The sequence below is a fragment of the Macaca fascicularis genome, chromosome 1 (genome assembly GCF_037993035.2).
Source record: "Macaca fascicularis isolate 582-1 chromosome 1, T2T-MFA8v1.1".
Lineage (NCBI taxonomy): Eukaryota > Metazoa > Chordata > Mammalia > Primates > Cercopithecidae > Macaca > Macaca fascicularis.
In genome coordinates this window covers 119883132-119907830 of record NC_088375.1, presented here as the reverse complement: position 1 = coordinate 119907830, position 24699 = coordinate 119883132, and the positions used below count along the sequence as shown (strand labels likewise).

General features: G+C 38.8%; 1 protein-coding gene and 1 pseudogene across 6 annotated transcripts in view; one reads left to right on the top strand and one right to left on the bottom strand.

Annotated features, from left to right (window-relative positions):
- Positions 1 to 24699, bottom strand: part of TRIM33 (tripartite motif containing 33) — a 121756-nt gene that overhangs the window by 76428 nt on the left and 20629 nt on the right. The gene's annotated exons all lie outside the window — the stretch shown is intronic.
- On the top strand, positions 1138 to 2140 carry LOC107126680 (eukaryotic translation initiation factor 2 subunit 2 pseudogene; annotated as a pseudogene).

Below are 24699 nucleotides of genomic sequence, written 5' to 3'. Positions count from 1 at the left end.
GAACTATGCTAAACTATTTCTCTAATTAAAACGCTAGTCTATTAGTAACAAAAGAGACTAAACTAAGGCAGTATTAAAGGAAATGTAGAGGATAAATCAGAGTATCAATTGGACTTAATAAATGACTGTATGATGAAAGAGTACTAAGAGTTACAATGAGTTAATAAATTAGAAATTCTAGATGATTCCCAAGTTCCTGGTGTGGGTAATGCATAGATTTTCAGCCAGAAATATAATAAGTAAGTTTTGGATAAATGGTGTTTAACTAACATATTTCTGGAGCTGAAGGGCATGGAGGGAGCCACCAGCATGTAAATAACTCAAATGTGAAGTGCAGTTATGACTGCTGAGGAAGAATATTATCAAGGACAATAACCCTTGGTACACCAATATTTACAAGTCAAGCAGAAGAAAAAGAGCTCTCAAATTTAGGAGACAGCTTTCAAACATTTTCAACTGCAAACCACAAGAAGTACACTTTACATCAAAGGCCAGGACACAAATACATACCTGTCTGTATAACTGAAACAAACACGAGTCAAACGGGGTCAACTACTTTCCATTAACCATTTATGATTAACTTGTTACCACTGTACCAATTTACTCTTAAAATTATATAATGTGCTTAAAGTCAGCTGACTCTCAGCATGACCTAATAATCTTCTCATTTAGCCCTAGCTTCTCTTTCCAATACTCTCAAGCAGTCACTCCAAAGCTTCGGTCATCAACACCACTCTCCTTTCCCTCAGAAAATAATGAAAAATTACAGATATATTTTCAGGTAGAGATGGGAGTTGAGAGAATTTATACCTACAGCATCGCATTACTTAAGTCAGAGCCCAGTCCAAATGATAAGAGAGAGTCCTGTAAGTTAAGTGGTGAAAGACTGGAATGAATTATCCAAAGAATGGGAAAAAGAAACTGGAGGGAAACAAGTGGTGCCAAAAGCCTCAAACTGGAGAAGTATAACCCTGTCTAAGCCTAGTTCCTCTCTCCACCATGCACCTATCTCTTACTCATCTCCATTCCCACCCTATGTGCACACATTAATAAGGGCCTAGAGAGTGGAGTGGTGGGAGAGGTAACAGCAGGAGCAGTGCTGCTGCTGGGGCCTGGGGCCGATCTGTCTGACTTCCTGTCTGTGCCTAGCCCATTCGAGCTGCAGCCATGTCTGGGGATGAGATGATTTTTTGATCCTACTATGAGCAAGAAGAAAAATCAGCAGCAGCATCCTTTAGTTAGAGGAGGAAGGGGATACCCAAACAGAGGAAAACCAGCCCTTAAGAAACAAAACAAGTGGAGCCAGAGCCAACTGGGGACAAAGAATTGGAAGCTGATGAAGAGAACAGTAGGGAAAAAGCTGCTTCTGATGACCCAGATGACTTGAAGTTCTTTAATCAAAAGAAAAAAAAAGAAAAAAACCAAAAAAGATATTTGATATTGATGAAGCTGAAGAAGGTGTAAAGGATCTTAAGATTGAAAAGATGTTCAAGAACCAGCTGAACCCGAGTATGACCTTAATATTACGCTTGGCAATAAAAAGAAAAAGAAGAATGTCAAGTTCCCAGATAAGGATGAAATACGAGAGAAAGACAAAATTCCAGAAGATGAAGATAGCAAAAAAGACGACGGTATCTCATTCAGTAATCATTCAGGCCCTGCTAGGGCAGTCTCAGATACACATAAGGAGCTATTGAAGCGAGTGTTCAACACCATGAGGGAAAATAATCCAGATATGGTTGCTGAAAAGGAAATTTGTCTTCAAACCTCCACAGGTCATTTGAGTAGGAACCAAGAAAACTTATTTTGTCAACTTTACAGATATCTGTAAACTATTACATCATCAGCCCAAACATCTTGCAATTTTGTTGGCTGAATTGGGTACCAGTGGTTCTACAGATGGTAATAACCAACTTGTAATCAAATAAGATTCCCACAGAAACAGAAAAAGTATTCAGAAGATATATCAGGAATACTTTACTCTTCATACATGCTGATCATCCGGCACAAACCTACAGAAGGAGACTCAACTCTGCTTCTTACAGTGAGCAACTTATTGTTGATATTCTGTTGCAAGTACAAAACCAGTTTCCAGGCTGTCACGGGCAAGCAAGCACCGCTCTGTGCCAAAGTTAACTAATTTGCTAATCACTGGTTTTACAATGTGTGTTGTGGAGATGTGGCGGGACAGGTTTGTCTTCAGAATGGATACACTGTTGTATTAAAAACCAAGATTTAAAAACTGCCAAATTCTTTGATGAGTGGTCGGTTGGTCTGAAATTCTTGCAAGATGCCGCTGTTCAAACTGTTGACATAATCACTGCCTCTTCTCTCTCTCTCCCTCAGAGAGATGTGATATGGGGTAAGGAGGTGTTTTTCAAAATTGTTCATTGGCATCTGTAAGATAAATTAGTTCTTATAACAGTGCAAGAAAATTAAATTTAAAAAACAGGGACCTAGAAAGCAATATGTATTTGCTGAAAGGAATGATGGCAAAAAATAATAACTACGTTCTGGAGCAACAGGTCACTGATCTTTACTAAAGAAATTTTATAGCAATGGAGGTAGTGGCAGACAGACATTAGCATGAGTATGGGGAGCTGAAGATGTGAAATGCTGAATATGCTGCCCATTCTTACAAAAAACTTGGCAATGAAGAAAAGAGACAAAATGACCTGTCAATAACGGGAGAATAAAGAATGCTGCTTTATACAGGGAAAACTTGGAGATATGATAACAGAAAGTAACTAAAATAATTTATAATAAAAATGGCTTAAATCCTATAAAATAGTATCATAGAGTAACACATATTTAGATAATGTCAGTAAGTATTTCCAAAGTTAATTTTATCACTTAAGAATGACGCTGGCTTAAGGTGAAGTCATAGTCATAGTCATATATGGCTACATATATGCACCTACAATCATATACGAAGAACACTAATATCTGTTATAATAAACTAATATAATAACTAATATCTATTATCATAAAGCTTGTTGGTATTCTTAGGGCTTCTTATATTCTTGAAGATATACAGGAATACCTTGTTTTACTGCATTTAGCTTTATACCGCTTCGCAGACACTGAGTTTTCACAAATTGAAGGTTTTTGGCAACCCTGCATTAACCAAATTAGTAGACACCATTTTTCCTACAATGTGTGCTCACTGTGCGTCTTTCTGTTATATTTTGTTAATTTTTGCAATATTCCTAACTTATAAATTATTATTTGTCTATTATGGTGACCTGTGATTTCTGATCTTACATGTTACTACTGTAATTGTTTTGAGGCCCCACAAACTGCGCCCAACAAAAACAGCAAACTTAATCAATAAATGTATTCTGACTGCTTCACTGATTGGCCATTCCCTGTCTCTCTCCCTCTCTCAGGCCCCCCTACTGCCTGAGACCCAACAATATTGAAATTAGGCCAATTAATAACCCTACAATGGCCTCAAAGTGTCCAACTGAAAGGAAGACTCGATTCAGCAGGACTTGGTCAATAACAACGACAATAACAACAAGTCAAATATCTCCCACATTAAATTTTAAAAAACTAGAAATTATTAACCTTAGTGAGAAGGCATGTCAAAAGCCACAACAAGCAAATGCTAGGTCTCTTGTGCCAGTTAGCCTAGTTGTGAATGCAAAGGAAAAGTTTTTGTTCTGTTTTGTTTGAGACAGGGTCTTGCTCTATCACCCAGGCTGGAGTGCAATGGCATGAACACTGCTCGCTAAAGCTTCAACTTCCTGGGCTCAAGTAATTCCTACCTCAGCCTCCCATGTAGCGGGGACCACAGGCTCATGCCACCATACCCAGCTACTTTTTTGATTTTTTTTTTTGTAAAGACAGGGTCTCATATTGTTGTCCAGGCTGTTCTAGAACTCCTGGGCCCAAGCAATATTCACACATAGGCCTCTCAAACTGTTGTGACTACAGGAATGAGCCACTGTGCCCGGCCTGGAAAGTTCTTGAAGGAAATTAAAAGTGACAGTCCAGTGAGCATATGAATGATAAGAAAGAAAAGCAGACTGGGCACAGTGGCTCCCACCTGTAATCCCAGCACTTTGGAAAGCCGAGGTGGACAGATCACGAAGTCAAGAGATCAAGACCATCCTGGCCAATAAGGTGAAATCTCGTCTCTACTAAAAATACAAAAATTAGCTGGGCGTGGTGGCACACACCTGTAATCCCAGCTAGTTGGGAGGCTGAGGCAGGAGAACCACTTGAACCCAGGAGGCAGAGATTGCAGTGAGCCAAGATCATGCCACTGCACTCCAGCCTGGGCGACAGAGCGAGATTCCGTCTCAAAAAAAAAAAAAAAGTGCCCTGCTAGATTTAAATAAACACAATTTCCACATTAAAAAAATTAGAAGACCTGAAGAATGGCAATCCTAAGAAGCAAATTAGTAGTCTGTTACTAATGAAACTTAGACATAATGTTTCATGTGAAACATGAAAAAAAGAAAAGGACTGAAAAAGGATAAACAGCTATACAGCAGCAAATGCAAATAACAAAACAAAACGAAAAGGCAAAACAAACAAAAAAACAAAAAGAATATTAGCATTAGATAAACCTAAGTAAAAGTTTTAAAAGCATTAAATAGGACTAATGGGAATACTGTGTAACAATGAAGGACAAAGTCCACAAATTGTCAAAACAAATTATGCAATTTATGCAGGATAGTAGCCACAAACTAAAAGCAAAACAAAAATGGAAAACATGTTATTTTATAAAAAGTTTAATGGTTATCAAGCTCACATTTTCTTACCCAGTTTTTGAAATACAGAAAATTATGGTATGTTTAGATACAAAACACATTTAGTGAAAAAAAACACATTAGTGAAACACATTAGTGAAAAAAACCTGACCTGAACTGGCATAAAGCTATATATATCTTTAGTTACCCTATTTAGTGTAAATACTGATGCAGAAATATTAAGGCATTTGATTATAGGGTACGACCACAGACCATGCTGGAAACTTAAGTACCATCTTGCCTTCCTAAAATGTGAACACTTACGCATCCCAAACACTGAACATATGAATAAAATTTTTAAACTTAGAAACATAAAAGTATTTTGTTTTCCTATGTTCACATTAATCATGTAACCTGGCTGCAATTTTCTTAAATTCCAAAAATTAAATATTTTACTGACAACATCTATGAGCATAATCCAAATAATTCTAAGAAATAAAATTTTTAAAATGACCAGTTTCCCAAAGTGAAATAATTGCTAATTAAGTAACAATATCGTGGTTCAAGCAGAACATTTTTCAAGTGGAATTTTTAAGAATTATCAAAATACAAAATATTATAACAGTATATCTCATTTCATAATAAAGTAATTGAAAACAAAATACAGAGGTGGCCAGGTGCTGTGGCTCAGGCCTGTAATCCCAACACTTTGGAAGCCAGAAGTGGGCAGCTTGCTTTTAGTCTAGGAGTTTGAGACCAGCCTGGGCAACATGGTGAGACCCTATCTCTACAAAAATAAAAATTAGCCAGGCATGGTGGCGCCTGCCTGTAATCCCAGATACTCAGGAGGCTAAGGTGGGAGGATCACCTGAGGCTGGGAGGTCAAGCTGCAGTGAGCAGTGATTGGGCCACTGGGGCACACAGTGAGAGCCTGTCTTAAAAATGAAAAACAAAAACAAAAACAAAACACAGAGGAAAATATTCGGCCTTTGTGGCTCTTATAAAAATTCACAAGCATGAACTTTAAAGATATACATGGTTACAACTAAACTGTTAAAAGTCAAAGACAAGAAAATTTTGAAAAGAGTAGGAGAAAAATAACTCATGACATACATGGGAACAATATGATTAACAATGAGTTGAGCAGAAACAACAAAAAAAAATATTCCGAAGGCAGTGTGTTATAAATGAAGTTTTGGTGCCGCAAAAGACATAGCATTCGAATATAAAATTTCTTTTTATTTTTTTGGGAGGCTGAGGAGGGCGAATCATGAGGTCAGGAGATCGAGACCATCCCAGCTAACAGGGTGAAACCCAATCTCTACTAACAATACAAAAAATTAGTCGGGCGAGGTGGCAGGCGCCTGTAGTCCCAGCTACTCGGGAGGCTGAGGCAGGAGAATGGCAGGAACCCGGGAGGCGGAGCCTGCAGTGAGCCGAGATCAGGCCACTGCACTCTAGTCTGGGTGACAGAGCGAGATTCCGTCTCAAAAACAAACAAACAAACAAAATTATTTTTTCCTCAGCGAGGCAATTTACTTTTATAGAAGGGTGCGCCCTCACAGATGGAGCAATGGTGAGTGCACACCTGGACAAGGGAGAGGAAGGTGTTCTTATTCCTGATGCAGGTGGCCCCTAATGCTGTGTCGTTCCCCTACTGGCTAGGGTTAGACTGCAAAGGCTAAACTAATTCTGATTGGCTAATTTAAAGAGAGTGACGGGGTGAGTGGTTTGGCAGGAAAAATGGTTATGGCAGAGCAGGAAATCGGAATGAGTCAGGATGGAGAATGAGTTAGGGCGGAGCAGGTAATCGGAATGAGTCAGGGTGGAGCAGGTAATCGGAATGAGTCAGGGTGGAACAGGTGATTGGAATGAGTCAGGGTGGAACAGGTGATTGGAATGAGTCAGGGTGGAGCAGGTAATCAGAATGAGTTAGGGTGGAGCAGGTGATTGGAATGAGTCAGGGTGGAGCAGGTGACTGAAAAAAGTTGTTTTACGAGGAAGTTTAAAAGTAGAAGGCAAAGAATTGAACATACTGACATATTGATTCTTCAAAGCAAAATTTAGAACTCATATTTAACAAGTAGAATGACATAATTCAAAGTAGTTTTTAAAATTCTGCCTATATCAATTTGAGAACTTTGGTAACTTGGCCTAAGTGGAAACCAATTAAAAATGAAAGAAAAAATAAAACAAAGAAAACATTGCCAACCAAGAATTCTATATCCATCAAAACTAACCTGCAAAAATGAAAATTAAATAAAGACATATTCAGATAAACACAAACTGGGAGAATTTATTGCTAGTCAACCTGCCTTACAAAAAACCCTAATGAAAGTTCTCCAGATTTAAAAGAAGTGACATCAAAGATCATATCAAATGCCTATAAAGAAAGCACACTTATAAGGCTAACCATATAGGTAAATGTCTAACACATACAAACCTACTTTTTCACTTTCCTTATTTAAAAGAAAGTTGCTTCAGACAATAATAGCAGAAAGAACAGGAGAGGGAATGGAGGTATACTAGACAGAACAAGGACATGCCACCAAACCATAACAGGAATCCACAGCAATTAAAGAGTACTAGAAATGGTAAATAAATGCAGGCTAATATAAGAAACTCTATAAATATATTTTTCCTTTCTTCTCTTAACTTCTTCAAAAACAATAAAAGTATATAGAACTGTAACTCCAGCACAGTATTGCTGAGTTTATAACACATAGATGTAACATACATAACAATTACACAAGGGCGGGGGGGAAGGAAGAGAGCCACACTGGAGCAAAGGTTCTGGGTTTTATTGAAGTCAAGTTAATAGTAATTTGAAGTAGAATGTGATAAATTAATATGCATACTGTAATCACTAAGAAATTAACTCAAAAATCATAGAGAAAACATCAATGAAGGAGTTAAAATTATACACCAGAAAACATGTATATAACGCAAAAGAAGGCAAATAAGTGTTAAAAATAAAGTTTCGGTGCCGCAAAATAAATAGCACTCGAATACGAAATTTTCTTTTTTTCTTCTAAGCAAAGTGATTTACTGCTATAGAAGGGTGCGCCATCACTGATGGAGCAATGGTGAGTGCACACCTGGACAAGGGAGGGGAAGGTGTTCTTATTCCTGATGCACATGGCCCCTGCTGCTGTGTCGTTCCCCTATTGGCTAGGGTTAGACCACAAAAGCTAAACTAATTCCAATTGGCTAATTTAAAGAGAGTGATGGAGTGAGTGGTTTGGCAGGAAAAATGGTTATGGCAGAGCAGGAAATCGGAATGAATCAGGGTAGAGAATGAGTCAAGGCGGAGCAGGTAATCAGAATGAGTCAGGGTGGAGCAGGTAACTGGAATGAGTCAGGGTGGAGAACATGATCGAAAAAGATTGCTTTACAAGGAAGTTTAAAAGTAGAAGGCAAAGAATTGAACATACTGACATATTGATTCTTTGAAGAGAAATTTAGAACTCATATCTAACATAAGGAGGAACCAATGAACAACAATAAATACATGAGCTATACAGAAAACAAAGAGCAAAACAATCAACATAGATCTAACCATATCAATAACAATAGTAAATGAGAATGAATTAAGCACCCCAACGAAAACAAAAAGCAGATAAAATTAACTATATACTGTTTACCAGAGACACACTTTATTTTTTCCAGATATAGGCTCTGTAGCCCAGGCTGAAGTGCAGCGGCACAATCATAGCTCACTGCAGCCTCAATCTCCTGGGCTTACGCAGTCCTCCTGCCTCATCCTCCCAAGTAGTTAGGACTATAGGCATACACCATCATACTCGATTAATTTGCTTAAAATTTGTGTAGGGTCTCACTATGTTACCCAGGCGGGTCTCAATCTCCTGGCCTCAAGCAATCCTTCCGCTTCAACCTCCCAAAGTGCTGGGATTACAGGCATACATCACTGTGCCGCGGAAACACACCGTAAATCAAAGACACATACAGGATGAAAGAAAAAAGACAGAAAGTCAAATCACGGAAACAGTAATTATGTAAGAGCTGGAGTCTCCGTGTGGTGGCTCCCACCTCTAATCCCAGCACTCTGGGCTGAGGTGGGAGGATCACTTGAGGCCAGGAGTTCAAAACCAGCCTGGGTGACATAGCCAGCCATTTCTACAAATAAAAAAAAAAATTAAGCCAGATGTGGTGGTATTTGCCTGCAGGCCCAGCTACTTAAGAGGCTGAAGCAGGAGGACTGCTTGAGCCCAGGAGTTCAAGGCTGCAGTGAGCTAGGATCATGCCACTCTACTGTAGCCTGGGAAACTGAGCAAGACCTTGTCTCTATTTGAAAAAAAAAAAAAAAGGCCAGAGGCAGTGGCTCATGCCTGTAATCCCAGCACTTTGGGAGGCCAAGGCGGGCAGATCACCTGAGGTAGGGAGTTCAAGACCAGCCTGAACAACATGGAGAAACCGCATCTCTACTAAAAATAAAAAAAATTAGCTGGGTGTGGTGGCGCATGCCTATAATCCCAGCTACTCAGGAGGCTGAGGCAGGAGAATCGCTCGAACCAGGAGGTGGAGGTTGTGGTGAGCCGAGATCCCACCACTGTACTCCAGCCTGGGCAAAAGGAGAGAAAACTCCATCTCAAAAAAAAAAAAAAAAAAAAAAGGCAGGAGTGCCTATTCTAATATCAGATAAAATAGACCCTTACACAAAAATAATCATTAGAGACGAGAGCAAAATTTGTATAATAATAAAGACATCCATCCTCAGGAAAATATAGTTATATATACATATGTGTATCTAACAAGACAGCTTCAAAATACATGAAGAAAAATCTGGCAAAACTGAAGGGAGACAAACAAAAATGAACATGAAGATAAACAAAATATGCCCCTCCCTCAAAACAAAAGAGAGGCTCACTACCTGTGGGACAATTATCAAGTGGTCTAATATATGTGTAACTGAATTCCCAGAAGAAATAAAAACAATCAGAAATATATTTTAAGAACTAATGATCAAGTTTTCCAACTTTAATAAAAACTGTAAGCCAAAGATGTAAGAACCACAATAATCCCTGAAGATAGCACTTCTAAATAAAACCATGCAAAGCACAACATAATCAAATTGCTAAAAAAACAGTAATAAAGGATAAGTCTTAGGCTGGGCACGGTGGCCCACGCCTGTAACTCCAGCACTTTGGGAGGCCAAGGTGGGCAGATCATGAGGTCAGGAGATCGAGACCATCCTGGCTAACATGGAGAAACGCAGTCTCTACTAAAAATACAAAAAAAAATTAGCTGGGCGTGGTGGCGGGTGCCTGTAGTCCCAGCTACTCGGTAAGCTGAGGCAGGAGAATGGCGTGAACCCGGTGGCAGGGCTTGCAGTGAGCCAAGACAGTGCAACTGCACTCCAGCCTGGGCGACACAGCGAGACTCCATCTCAAAAAAAAAAAAACCAAAAAAAATAAACGTTTAACAAAGCAAAAGAGAATGTCACTTAGTATGACCAAGAAAAAACCACATGAAAATAATTTCAAAAGAAATCTATAAACAAAAGCAACTAAATATATAAAAGGATCCAGCCTAGGCAACAAAGCAAGACCCCATCTCTAGAAAAACTTTAAAAACTAGCTCAGCATGTAGGTGTGCATCAGTGGTCCCAGCTACGTGGAAGGCTGAGGCAGGATTGCTTGAGCCCAGGAGGTGGAGACTGCAGTAAGCCATGTTCACACCACTGCACTCCAGCCAGGGTGACAGAGAGAGGCTCTGTCTCAAACAACAATAAGGAAAAATTATTAAAATAAAGGAGATTATGCAAACATAGAAGTACAGTTTTCACATGAGGTATAAAAAACCAAAACATAAAAGAATGGATGATACAATTTAAGAGCTATTTATTATATATTCCTGGAATAGAATAAATACATTTTTGGGTATGTCTGTGAAATATTTACAAAATTTGATCTTGTATTCAGCTACCAAAAACAAATAAGAAGAAAAAAAAACCTCTCAATTAAAAAGATACTGAATTTTATAGTCCATCCTGTAAAAGTTTAAAACTTTACAAAGTGAAAGTGAATAAAAACATCACTACACACAACCCAAAATAAAAATGGATTCCAGCTGGAAATCCAAACTAAAATTACAAGCTATCTAGAAAAAAATGCAGCGGAGACAGTTCATACTCAACTCTATTATTTCTATCTGTAGCCTTAAATGTTTAAAAATACAACTAATAAAACTTAGTTCTTTCCTTGACAAATAAAAAAAAAAAAAGTATGAGAACAGAATTAAATATAAAAGCTGAAATATACGCATTACTGAAAACAAAACTGATAACCTAAAAATAATTTTTTAAGAAAAAAGTAAAATAAATCTTTAGGAGTATAATGAAGAAGAAAAAAACATAGAGAAGTCAGAATGAAAATGGAGAAAGCAAAAAAATTTTAAAAGATTACTAAGCCTGTATCAGAAAATATTCCACGTAATTCTAAAGCAAGCAATATTAAAATCTAGCAAAAATGGACAATTTTCTAGTAAAATATGATTCATCAAAAGCAAAACAAGAATTAAACTTGAATAGACATATTAGCATACAAAGATTAGAAGTTGCCGTTTTAAAAAAAATACAAAATCCAGACAGTTATACAGGAGAGTAATGCTTAAAGAACAAACCAGCATTCCATTATTATTAGAACCAATCTAGAACAAAAGAGTGAAAATCCGAATTCATTTTATATAGCCCAACATTGATTTACTGTTAAAACCTACTAAAGACAATGCAAAAGAAGAAAACTGCAGACCACTCTAGCATACTGACTCTACATTTCTAAATGAAATATTAGCAAACATTCTGTCAATCTGTCAAAAAAAATTATGATCAATAAGGTTTACCAGGAATTCAAGGATTATTCAACGGAAAGAAATTTAACAAAATAATCATATCAAAACAACTGAAGGAGATAACCATATGGTTATATAAACAGATGTTAAAGTGGCATATGATAAAATTCAGACATTTTTAGTAAGAACACTAAAAAAGAGAAGCAAACAACTTAAATACGAAAAGAATCATTTACCAAAATATTAAACAGCATTTAAAGCTACCAAAACCTTAAAAAAAAAAAAAAAAAAAAAAGCTTCTCTATTTCAAGTCAGAAATCAGGCATCATTTATCAAAGAGGCAATATACAAAATTATTAATGGCACAGATTCTGCAGCCAGACTACACAGATTTAAATCTCAACCCCTTCAAAGCTGTTAATTCCTTAATCTTTGTATTAATTCCTTAATCTTTGACTCTTAGTTTCCCATTTGCAAAACAGGGATAATAGTACCTACCTCAAAGGTTGTTGGGAAGACCACATGTTTATACATATAAAACGTGACACACATAAGTACTCAGAAAATATAAGCTATTATAAGTTACTATTTGTCTCAAAGATTTTAGAGCACTACTGTGTAACAGAATTTTCTGCAATAATGGATAAGTGCTGTATGTGCACTGTTCAATGCAGTACTCAATACAACACTGGCCACTGAGCACTTGGAAAATGGCTGGTGGAACCAACCAACTAAATTTTAAAATTTCATTTTAGATAACTAAAAATTAAATCACCACCAGTGACTAGTTGCTATGGTACAGGACATAGCAGTTCTAGAAAACGCAGAATACCTGAGATGTCACTTACTTTTTAAGACTACTGAAATTTAAAAGTAAGTTTACAACAAAATGAAGGTACAAAAGAAAAAATTAATAGCTGCCCCACTTTCAATAATGGCACAATGGAAAGCAAATCCTCTCTTCAAAGACAAAAGTATAAAACTGTACAAAACTGTCAAAAAGAAAAAAAGGCAAACAACTAATTCAGACCACGGGAATCAACTACTGTCATGCAAAATGAGACACACTTACTCTACAAAGACTGCTAAAGTTTCAGGTAAAAGCAATGAAAGGCACTGGCCCTCTTGCTTGAGGGCCCTCTTTCTTGAGGATTTCCATTCTCTCCACAAGTCTGGTCTGAAAAATCAGTAGTTTTACTACAATTGGGCTGAACAGCAACTTTGCTGTAATACATGGCAGAATCAACTAGGGTGAGAGGTGAATGCGAAAACATGAGATCTGCCAGCTTTAAACTAGTATCTGTCTGTAAAGAACAGGTTTTGCTATACCTGGGTTGGGGTCACAGAGCAAGCAGCAGACTAACCACATTAATACAAAGAAACTTTAAATTAGAGAGTCACAGAAGGGCTAAGATCAACTCTCTATACAGATATGGCTAATTGGGACACTGCACATACTAAATGGAGACACAAGAAAGCCCTAAAAAAAACTAAAGGCCAAGTGAGAATAAAAACAAAGACTTCAAAGTAGCTACTATAAATATTTTCAAAGAATAAAAAGGAACCAGTGTTCAAATAATAAAATACTATGGCAAAGCTTCAACAAATAAGAAGTCTCAAGAGCGAACTATAAAACCAAAAAACAAAATTTGAAAGAATGTCACACAGATTAAAAGTACATGCAAAATAAAAAATTCACTACATATCTCGGCTTCAATAATACACTTAAGGCCGGGTATGGTGGTTCACTCCTGTAATCCCAGCACTTTGGGAAGCCAAGGTAGGTGGATCGCCTGAGGTCAGGAGTTCGAGACCAGCCTGGCCAACATGTGAAACTCCACCTCTACTAAAAATACAAAAAATTAGCCAGGCGTGGTGGTGGGCACCTGTAATCCCAGCTACTCCAGAGGCTGAGGCAGGAGAATTGCTGGAATCCGGGAGGCAGAGGTTACAGGTGAGCCAAAGTTGCACCATTGTACTCCAGCCTGGAAAACAAGAGTGAAACTCTATCTCAAAAAAAAAAAAAAAAAAAAAAAAAGACTTAAGTGAACTTCTAGATGGATAAATTAAAATTTAATTTCAATCCAATCAAAAAAATCAGAGAGGAAAAAAGACTAACAAGAAAAGAACAGATCCTCAGAAACCAGTAGAACAATGTCAACTTCCCAACATAAATGTAATAAAAGTTACAGGAGATAAGAGCACAGAAATAGAAAAATGTTTTAAGAAATAATGGTGGAAAATGTCAAAACCTGATGATAATACATTAATCTGCAGTTCAAAAAGGGGAGAGAACCACAAACAAACACAAAATGAATCAAACTGAATACATCACAGTCAAACTGCTGAAAACCAGGAGAAAAACAATTCATCAAGGGAACCAATACCATCAACATCTGACTTTTCATTAAAAATATGGAGGCCAGGAAGCAATAAAATGACATATTCAAAGTACAGATTATAAACCAAGAATTGTATATACAACAAAAATGAAGGCAAAATAAAGAGGCCGGGCGCGGTGGCTCAAGCCTGTAATCCCAGCACTTTGGGAGGCCGAGACGGGCGGATCACGAGGCCAGGAGATCGAGAGACGATCCCGGCTAACACGGTGAAACCCCGTCTCTACTAAAAAATACAAAAAAACTAGCTGGGCGAGGTGGCGGGCGCCTGTAGTCCCAGCTACTCGGGAGGCTGAGGCAGGAGAACGGCGTAAACCCGGGAGGCGGAGCTTGCAGTGAGCTGAGATCCGGCCACTGCACTCCAGCCTGGGTGACAGAGCAAGACTCCGTCTCAAAATAAATAAATAAATAAATAAATAAATAAATAAATAAATAAATAAATAAAGACAGCCACAGGTAAACAAAATTTGAGAGAATGTCACACTTTGCATATTTGTACCACAAAAATTTCTAAAAGAAGTCTGTCAGGATGACAGGAAATAAAACCAGACTACATAAATGTTAACAATTATGACAATAACAGTACAAAAGATAGAAATGGAGCTACAGTGGAACAAAGTTGCTATATTTTAACAAAATGAAGGCAGTATTGCCCTGAAGTGAATTGTGGTGTTAAAGATATACCATAATTGCAAGAGTTACAACTAAAACAAAAATTAAATCAAAGAAAATGTTAAGGTACACTAAAAATATTGGTTAACACAAAAGTCTCAGTGAAGAAGGAAAAGAACAAAAATGACATGACACACAGAAAACAATTAGCAAAATGGCATACCTAAATCCAACTATATCACTGAAAACACTCCAATGAAGAGACTGTCAAACTGAATAAAAAGCAAAACCGACTGTGTATCCTCTGAAAGAAACATTTTTAGATTCAAAGATATAAACAGAGTTAAAGTAAAAGGAAAGAAGATAAATCATGAAAGCAGTTGCCATAAGACAGCTGGAGTAGTCACGTTAACATCAGAAAAAAAAAGATTCTTGGTGGATCACCTGAGATCAGGAGTTCGAGACCAGTCTGGCCAACATGGTGAAACCCTGTCTCTACTAAAAATGCAAAAATCAGCCAGGTGTGGTGGCGCATGCCTGTAATCCCAGCTACTCAGGAGGCTGAGACAGGAGAACAGTTTGAACTCCAGGAGACGGACGTCGCAGTGAGCCAAGATCGTACCACTTCACTCCAGCCTGGGCAGCAGAGTGAGGCTCTGTCTCCAAAAAAGAAAGAAAGAAGAAAAAAAGATTCTCAAAGCATATTACGACATAAAATGAAGCATTTTATATGTTAAAGAATCAATACATCACATACATGTAACAATTATAAATGTATATGAACCAAACACAAAATTAAAACTATAGGCCAGGGCCGGGCGTGGTGGCTCAAGCCTGTAATCCCTGCACTTTGGGAGGCCGAGACGGGCGGATCACAAGGTCAGGAGATCGAGACCATCCTGGCTAACATGGTGAAACCCCGTCTCTACTAAAAATATACAAAAAACTAGCCGGGCGCGGTGGCAGGTGCCTGTAGTCCCGGATACTCGGGAGGCTGAGGCAGGAGAATGGCGTGAACCCGGGAGGCGGAGCTTGCAGTGAGCTGAGATCTGGCCACTGCACTCCAGCCTGGGCGACAGAGCGAGACTCCGTCTCAAAAAAAAATAAAATAAAAATAAAACTATAGGCCAGGTGTGGTGGCTCACACCTGTAATCCTAGCACTTTGGGAGGCTGAGGGGGGTGGATCACAAGGTCAGGGGTTCAAGACCAGCCTGGCCAAGATGATGAAACCCCGTCTCTACTAAAACTATAAAAATTAGTTGGGTGTGGTGGCAGGCGCCTGTAATGCCGGCTGCTCGGGAGGCTGAGCCAGAAGAATCGCTTGAACCTGGGTGGCAGAGGTTGCAGTGAGCTGAGATTGCACCACCGCACTCCAGCCTAGGCAACAGAGTGAGACTCTGTCTCAAATAAAATAAAATAAAATAAAATAAAATAAAATACTACACATATATTTTTTGTTTTGTTTTGTTTTTTTCCTCCCCATGGGATACAGCTGAAAGAGTGCCTAAATTTTTTTTTTTTTTTTTTTTTTTGAGATGGAATCTCACTCTTATCACCCAGGTTGGAGTGCAATGAAGTGATCGTACCTCACTGCAACCTCCGCCTTCCCAGTTCAAGTGATTCTCCTGCCTCAGCCCCCTAGTAGCTGAGGTTACAGATGTGTACCACTATGCCCAGCTAATATTTTTGTATTTTTAGTAGAGATGGGGTTTCACCATGTTGGCCAGGCTGGTCTTGAACTCCTGACCTCAGGTGATCTGCCCACCTCCGCCTTCCAAAGTGCTGGGATTACAGGCATTAGTCCAACAAAACTTTCTGCCATGACAAAATGTTCTATATCTGCACTGTCTAATATGGGAGCCATCAGCCACACATGATTACTGAATACCTGAAATGTGACTACAGTGACTGAGGAAGTAAACCGTCAGTTTCATTTACCCTTAATTTTGTCACATGTGGCTATTAGGTACCATATTTAACAGCATGAGCTCAGAGAGAAATTCATAGCTTTAAAGACATGTATTAGAAACGAAAAAAAACATCTAAAAGCAATCATCTCAACATGCCCCTCATTAAGCTTGAAAAAGAAGACCAAATCAAAACATTAAGTAGGATGAAATAAAAACATTAAGTAGCTATGAATACGGAGGAAAGGGGAATGAAACTCAAAGTGGTTCTTTGAAAACAACTGATAAACAATTGCCCAGATGGGAAAGTGCAAGCAGGGAGGGAGATGGGGGGAGACAGAGGAGACAGATTGACATTGATCTAAAAAGAAAAGAGAGCACATTGTGCCAAAACCAAAAATGAAATATAAGACTTAACAAGAGATCCTGCCAAAATGTTACTGATATGGTTTAGATTTGTGTCCCCACCCAAATCTCATGTTGAATTGTAATCTCCAATGTTGGAGGAGGGTCCTGGTGGGAGGTGATTAGATCATGGGGGCAGATTTCCCCTTTGCTGTTCTCGTTATAGTAACTGAGTTCTCACGAGATCTGGTTGTTTGAAAGTCTGAAGCACTTCCCCCTTCACTCTCTCTTCCTCCTGTCAGGCATGTGAAGACATGCTTACTTCCCTTTCACTTTCTGCCATAACTGTAAGTTTCTTAAGGCCTCCCCAGAAGCAGAAGCCTGTACAGCAGGCAGAACCAGAGAAACCTCTCTTGTTTATAAATTACTTAGTCTCAGGTATGTCTTTGTAGCAGTGTCAGAATGGACTAATATAACTATGAACCTCTTATGCCAAGTTAGACCACTTAATAAAATGGGTCAAATTCTTTAAAAATACAAATTACCAGCTAGGCATGGTGGCTCACGCCTATAATCCCAGCACTTTGGGAGGCTGAGATAGGAGGATGACTGGAGCTCAGGTGTTCGAGACCAGCCTGGGTAACACAGTGGGACCCCATCTCTAGAAAAATAATTTTTTAATTAGCTAGGTACAATGGTGCACACTTGTACTCCCAGCTACTCAGGAAGCTGAGGCAAGAGGACTGCTTGAACCTATGAGATGAAAGCTGCAGAGAGCTGTGATCGCACCACTGTACTCCAGCCTGGGCTACAAAGCAAGACCCTATCTCGGGGAAAAAAAAAAAAATGTTTTTTTAACAAAACTGACTCAAGAAGAAATAAAAAAACTGAATCTGAATATTGGATCAGTAATTTAAAATCTTCTACAAAAAAGAAAGTCCAGACCCAGTTGGGTTTTTTTTTTTCTTTTCAAGACAGAGTCTCCGTCTGTCGCCCAGGCTGGAGTGCAGTGGCATGGTCTCACTGTAACCTCTGCCTCCCGGGTTCAAGTGATTCTCCTGCCTCAGCCTCCCAAGTAGCTGCGACTACAGGTGCCACCATGTTCAGCTAATTTTTTGTATTTTTAGTAGAGACGGGGTTTCGCCATGTTGCCCAGGCTGGTTTCGAACTCCTGAGCTCAGGCAATCCGCCTGCCTCAGCCTCTCAAAGTGCTGGGATTCCAGGTGTGAGCCACCGTGCCCGGCCCCAGTTGGTTTTAATGGTGAACTCTCTCAAGGAAGAAATAATACAAACCTCAAACAAACTCTTTAGAAATGAGAGAAGAAAAAAACGTATTTTTTTCTTCTCTAATTTTCCTGTTAGCAAAGACATAAGACAGATATCACAGACAAAAATTACTAGAAAACTACAGACTGAGGAGTAGAGGAGTATTAGAAGAGGAGATGAGAATGATGCCCAAATTTCTGGTTTAGGAAACTGGAGCAATGAGATGATTGTTCCAGTTGTAAATGGAGGTTTGGAAACTACAATTAGTTCAAGTTTAGAGACAGTAAATTTGAGATGCATCTGGGTCATTCAAGAAAAGACGTTAAGGAGGCAGTTGTGCTAAATAAAAATGTACGTAACTGAGTTTGCACAAAGATGTCTTATTTTGAAATAATGGTCTGCCAGACAAAATTCAAGGAGCCTCTTAAGAGCTTGTTAGTCAGTGTGTTGTTTTAAATTTTATAATAAAGATGAGACAGTCAGCATTTCATAGTTTGGAAACTTACAGACTTAAATGAGTTATTTTATATTCTTTTATATTGTTTGAAATTCTAATGATGTCCACGTTTTCCTTTTTCTAAATAATTTTTTTTTAATTGAACTGGTTAAAAAAAAAAAAAAACTTGGCTAACCGTCAAGACTCTGACCTGCAAATTGTTTCATTTGCAAGAATTATATTGGTCATCCTTTTCATCTTTAAAAATGTGTGTTTAGGCTGGGCATGGTGGCTCACACGTGTAATCCCAGCACTTTCGGAGGCTGCGGCAGACAAATCACCTGAGGCCAGGAGTTCGAGACCAGCCTAGTCAATATGGTGAAACCCCATCTCCATTAAAAATACAAAAATTAGGCTGGGCGTGGTGGCTCACGCCTATAATCCTAGCACTTTGGGAGGCCGAGGCAGACAGATTGCCTGAGCTCAGGAGTTCAAAACCAGCCTGGGCAACAAAGTGAAACCCCGTCTCTACTAAAAATTAAAAAAAAAAAAAAAATAGCCAGGCATGGCGGTGTGCACCAGTAGACCCAGCTACTCGGAAGCTGAGGCAGGACAATTGCTTGATCCCGAGAGGTGGAGGTTGTAGTGAGCCCAGATCGTGCTACTGCACTCCAGCCTAGGCGACAGAGACTCCACCTCCAAAAAAATATATATATAAATGTACAAAAATTAGCCAGGTGTGGTGGCACACGCCTATAATCCCACCTACTCAGGAGGCTGAGGCACAAAAATCACTTGAACCTGGGAGGCGGAGGTTGCAGTGAGCCGAGATCACACCACTGCACTCCCATCTGGGAGACAGAGTGAGACTCTGTCTTTAAAAAAAAAAAAAGTATGTGTTTATTCAAGTCTCCAAAACTCCAAACTCCTGAGAGCAGAAATAATCTAATACTGCCTTGCAGAGAGAAGGAATTAAAAGCATGAATTTAGTGAGTCATGATTCCATAATTTCACACCTATAATCTGTAAAACGTTAGGACCAAAAGAACTCAGTATTTCCACTGCTGGGATCTTAAATAAAGGCAACTTTAATTGAAGCCCCCATTTTTTTTTTAAACTAAAACCACTGGAAAAAAAAAAAATCTCCTACTCCTCAATATCAGTAGGGAATAGCAGGGGGTTACTTCTACTCCCACCTGGCAATAATAAGGAATAAGGGAGTAAGAGGCCAGGCAAATCATCACTTCCTATCCCTTTCCCTGGTATGATAAAATCCAAGTGGAAAGCTGAAATACCCCTATTAGGTACCAATCAGGTGGGATGAGTTAGCCCTATACTTCCTCCCTCCCTGATGTCACCAGGGCTCAGTGGAACTGAACTTAAACCCTAAATCAGAGGTGACAAGGTGGTATGAGTTGGTACCCCACTTCATCAGGAAAGACCAAAGGAGAAATTGAACTTTCATCTCACCTATCTGCAACATGGCAGAGAAAGCCAGCACTCCACTTTTGCCAAGGTGGTGTCAGGAGGCCCAAGGGGAAGGTGAACATACACACCTACCTGGCCTTTCTTTATGTTACACCTCAGTAGAAAGACTGCTGGAAAAAATGGAGGTTAAATAGAATCTCAAATCTCAGAATGTGATATCCAAAATATTTGCAACATACTCAAAAAATTATTTGTCAAACACCAGGAAAATCATAACTTACAAAAGACACCAGAAAAATCATAACTGACAAAAGACAATCAGTATATGCACAAACCAAGATGATCAGATACCAGATATTAGAAACATGTGACAAAGTCTTTAAAGGAACCATTATAAAAATGCTTCAAAAAGCAACACAGGCCAGGCACAGTGGCTCACACCTGTAATCCCAGCACTTTAGAAAGCTGAGGCAGGCAGATCACTTGAGGTCAGAAGTTCGAGACCAGCCTAGCCAACACAGTGAAACCCCATGTCTACTAAAAATACAAAAACTAGCCAGGAGTGGTGGCACACGCCTGTAGTCTCAGCTATTTGGTAGGCTGAGGCAGGAGAATTGCTTGAACCCAGGAGGAAGAGGTTGCAGTGAGCTGAGATCGCGCCATTGTACTCCAGCTTAGGCGACAGAGTAAGAACTCATCTTAAAAAAAAAAAAAAGAAACGGCAATACAAATGTCCTTAAAATAAATGGAAAATAGAAAAGGAATGAAAGTTATAGAAAAAAAGACAAATGGAAATTATAGGATTAAAAAATATACTTTTGGAAGTGGAGATAGGCAGATAATTCAAGGTCAGGAATTCAAGGCCAGCCTGACCAACACGATGAAACCCACTTCTACCAAAAAATATACAAAAATTAGTAGGTGTCGTGGCACCGAGAATACACCACTGCACTCCAGCCTGGGCAACACAGTGAGACCCTGTCTTAAAAAAACAAAAAATAAAACAAAACAAAAAAAACCAACAACCAAAAACGTAAAACTCGATAAATGGGCTCAACAGACAAGACGACAGGCAACAGAATAACTGACCTTCAGGCAAAATCAAGAGACCAAAAAAAAAAAAAGAAAGAAAAGAAAAACAGAACTCAGTCTCAAGAACCTGTGGAACAATAAAAAACAAGCTAGCTAACAATGCTGTCACCAGAGTTGCAGAGTTTCAGAAGGAGAGGAGTGAGTACATAAAATTTAAAAATTACTTGAACAAGCCAGTTACAGTGGCTCACACCTGTAACCCAGCACTTTGGGAGGCCAAGGCAGGTGGATCACTTGAGGTCAGGAGTTCGAGACCAGCCTGGCCAACACAGTGAAACCCCATCTTTACTAAAAATACAAAAATTAGCTGGATGTGGTGGCGTACACTTGTAGTCCCAGTTACTTGGGAGGTTGAAGCAGGAGAATCACTTGAACCCAGGAAATGGAGGCTGAAGTGAGCCAAGATCACACCACTGCACACCAGCCTGGGCAACAGAGCAGGACTTCATCTCAAAAAAAAAAAAAAAAAAATTCCTTGAACAAGTAATGACTGAAAATGTCCCAAATTTGATAAAAGACATAAACCTACAAATAAAAAAAACTGAGTTAATGCTAAGTAAGAAAAACCCAAATAAATCCACATCAAGATACATCATAAAGTTCTGAAACATAAAGAAAAAAATATTGAAAGCAGACAATGACCACATTACTTGCTGAGGAACATCTATTCAAATGACAGTGGATTTCTCATGTAAAACCATGCAGGCCAAAAAGAAAAAAAAAAAAAAAAAAAACTGGCTCAACTTTAGAAAGCTGAGGCAGGCAGATCACTTGAGGTCAGAAGTTCGAGACCAGCCTGGCCAACACAGTGAAACCCCATCTTCACTAAAAATACAAAAATTAGCTGGATGTGGTGGCGTACGCTTGTAGTCCCAGTTACTTGGGAGGCTGAAGCAGGAGAATCACTTGAACCCAGGAAATGGAGGCTGAAGTGAGCCAAGATCACACCACTGCACAGCAGCCTGGGCAACAGAGCAGGACTCCATCTCAAAAAAAAAAAAAAAAAAAAAATTACTTGAACAAATAATGACTGAAAATGTTCAAAGACTGAAAGAAAGTAACTCAGAAATGCAAATTCTATATTCAACCAATATCCTTCAGGAATGAAGGACAACTAAAGATATTCTCAGATGAAAAAAATATATAAAAATTTGTCACTAATACACCTAAAAGTATGTATGGTTAAAGGAAATTTGTCCTAACAGAAAAAAAAATGTTAACAGAAGAAACCCTGAATCTTTGGAAAAGAACACTGGAATGATAAAAATGAGAGTAAACATAATAGACTTCTTCTTATGGATTTCTTAAATCATGTGAGAGCTTATAAAAAAAGATCATATATTATCTGGTCAGCTATACAGACAGAAAATGAAAGATAATCATTTAAAACTAGGAAGAGTAAAGGGACCTAACTGAAGTAAAACTTCTATACTTCACTCCAAATGGTAAAATGTCAATACAAGGACTTTAAGTTACAAATAAATGTTGCAATATTTACAGCAACCACTTACAAGCTATTCAAAGCACTTCAAAAAAACTATAAACTACACAAAAGCACCATAAATAAAGATGGAATCTTAAAAAGAACTTCAGGTAACTCAAAAGGCAAGAGAAACAAAGGAAACAAACAGAAAACAACAACATATTTAAGCCATAACACATCAATAATTACCTTAAATATACCTACATGCCTCAAATACTCCTAAATACGTGAATTAAATGAAAGACCAGAAGAGTGGATAAACTTAAACCATAATCCAACAGTAATGCTATATATTAATACAAGAAGCTTCAAACACAATGATATAAGTAGATTCAAAGAAGATGGAGGCCAGGCACAGTGGCTCACACCTGTAATCCCAGCACTTTGAGAGGCTGAGGCTGGAGGATCACTTGAGCCCAGAAGTTCAAGACCAGCCTGGGCAACAATACAAGACCCATCTCTACAAAAAATTTAAAAATTAGCCAGGCGTGGTGGCATGTGGCTGCAGTCCCAGCTACTAGGAGGCTGAGGTGAAAGAACTGCTTGAGTCCAGGAGGTCAGGACTGCAGTGAGCTATGATCGCATCACTGCTCTCCAACCTGGGCAACAGAGGAAAATCTGTCTCTTTAAAACTCAAGGAATCCAGAAGAGCCAAAACTCTCTTGAAAAAGAACCCACCCCAGCAACATAGCAAGAACCCACCTCTACAAAAAAATTTAAAAATTGCTGGGTGTTGTGTAGCCACACATCTGTAGTGGTGTGAGACACACATCTGTAGTCTCAGCTGGGGAAGCTGAGGTGGGAGGATCACCTGAGCCCAGGAGGTGGAGGCTGGAGGTGGAGGCTGCAGTGAGCCCTGAGTGCACCACTGAACTACAACCTGGGTGACAGAGTGAAACCCTGTTTTTTGTTGTTGTTGTTGTTGTTGTTTTTGTTTAGGGGAAAAGAAAAAAAAAAACAATTTGTTATTGTCATAAGGACATACAGATCAATAGGATGAAATTAAGTCCAGGAAAACACCCTCACATTTACCCAGTCAACTGATTTTAGACAGGTTGCTAAGACAATTAAATGGAAGAAAGAGCAGTCTTTTCACTAAATGATACAGGAACAATGGATATCCTTGTGCTAAAGAATGAAACTAGATCTTTACCTCACACACAAATTTCACATACAAAAATTAACTCAACTTTATCACAGAATCTGAATCTAAAACCTAAAACTGTAAAGCTCCTAAAAGAAAACATAAGAATACATCTTCATGACCGTGGATTATGAAATGATTTTTCAGATATGGTGCCAAAAACAAAAGCACAAAATACAAATTGGACCTCATAAAACTTAAAAACTTTTTTGGCCAAGTGCAGTGGTTCACACCTCTAACCCCAGCACTTTGGGGGGCTGACGCAAGAAGATCACTTGAACCCAGGAGTTTGAGACCAGCCTGGGCAACACAGCAAAACCCTGCCTCTACGAAAAATAAAAATCAAAAAATTAGCTGGGTGCAGTGGTGCACCTGTAGTCCCAGCTACTTGGGAGGCTAGGGTGGGACGATTACCTGAGCCCACAAGGTTGAGGCTGCAGTGAGCTATGATTGCACCACTGCACTCCAGCCTGGGCAACAGAGCAAGACCCTGTCTTGAAAAACAAATAAAAAATAAAAACTTTGTGCTGCCAACACTGTGAATATAACTAAAACCAATGAACACACTTAACAATGGGTAAAATGGTTAAATTTTGTCACATGTATTTTTCCACACACAAAAAAACTTTCGTCCTGAAAATAATTCCAGAAAGAAAGTAAAAGACAACGCACAAATAGAAGATATGGCTAAATCAGATATAAGGGTGCAGCACCCAGGGCTGGGCATGGTGGCTCACACCTGTAATCCCAGCACTTTGGGAGGCCGAGGCAGGAAGACTGTTAGGGCCCAGAAGTTCAAGACCAGCCTGGGCAACACAGTGAGGCCTTGTCACTTTAAAAAAAGAAAAAAGAAGATAGACAAAGAAAATAAAAGAAAAAAGAAAGAAAGAAAAAAAATTTAAGAAAAAGGGTAGAACATCCAGACTATCACAAAGAACTGCAACTTTAAAATGTCAAATAACCTAATTAAATAATGGACAAAAGTGTAAACAGACATTTCATCAGAGAAGATACACTAATGGTCAATAAGTGCAAAAGAAGATGCTCAACATCATTAGCCACAAGAGAAATGCAAA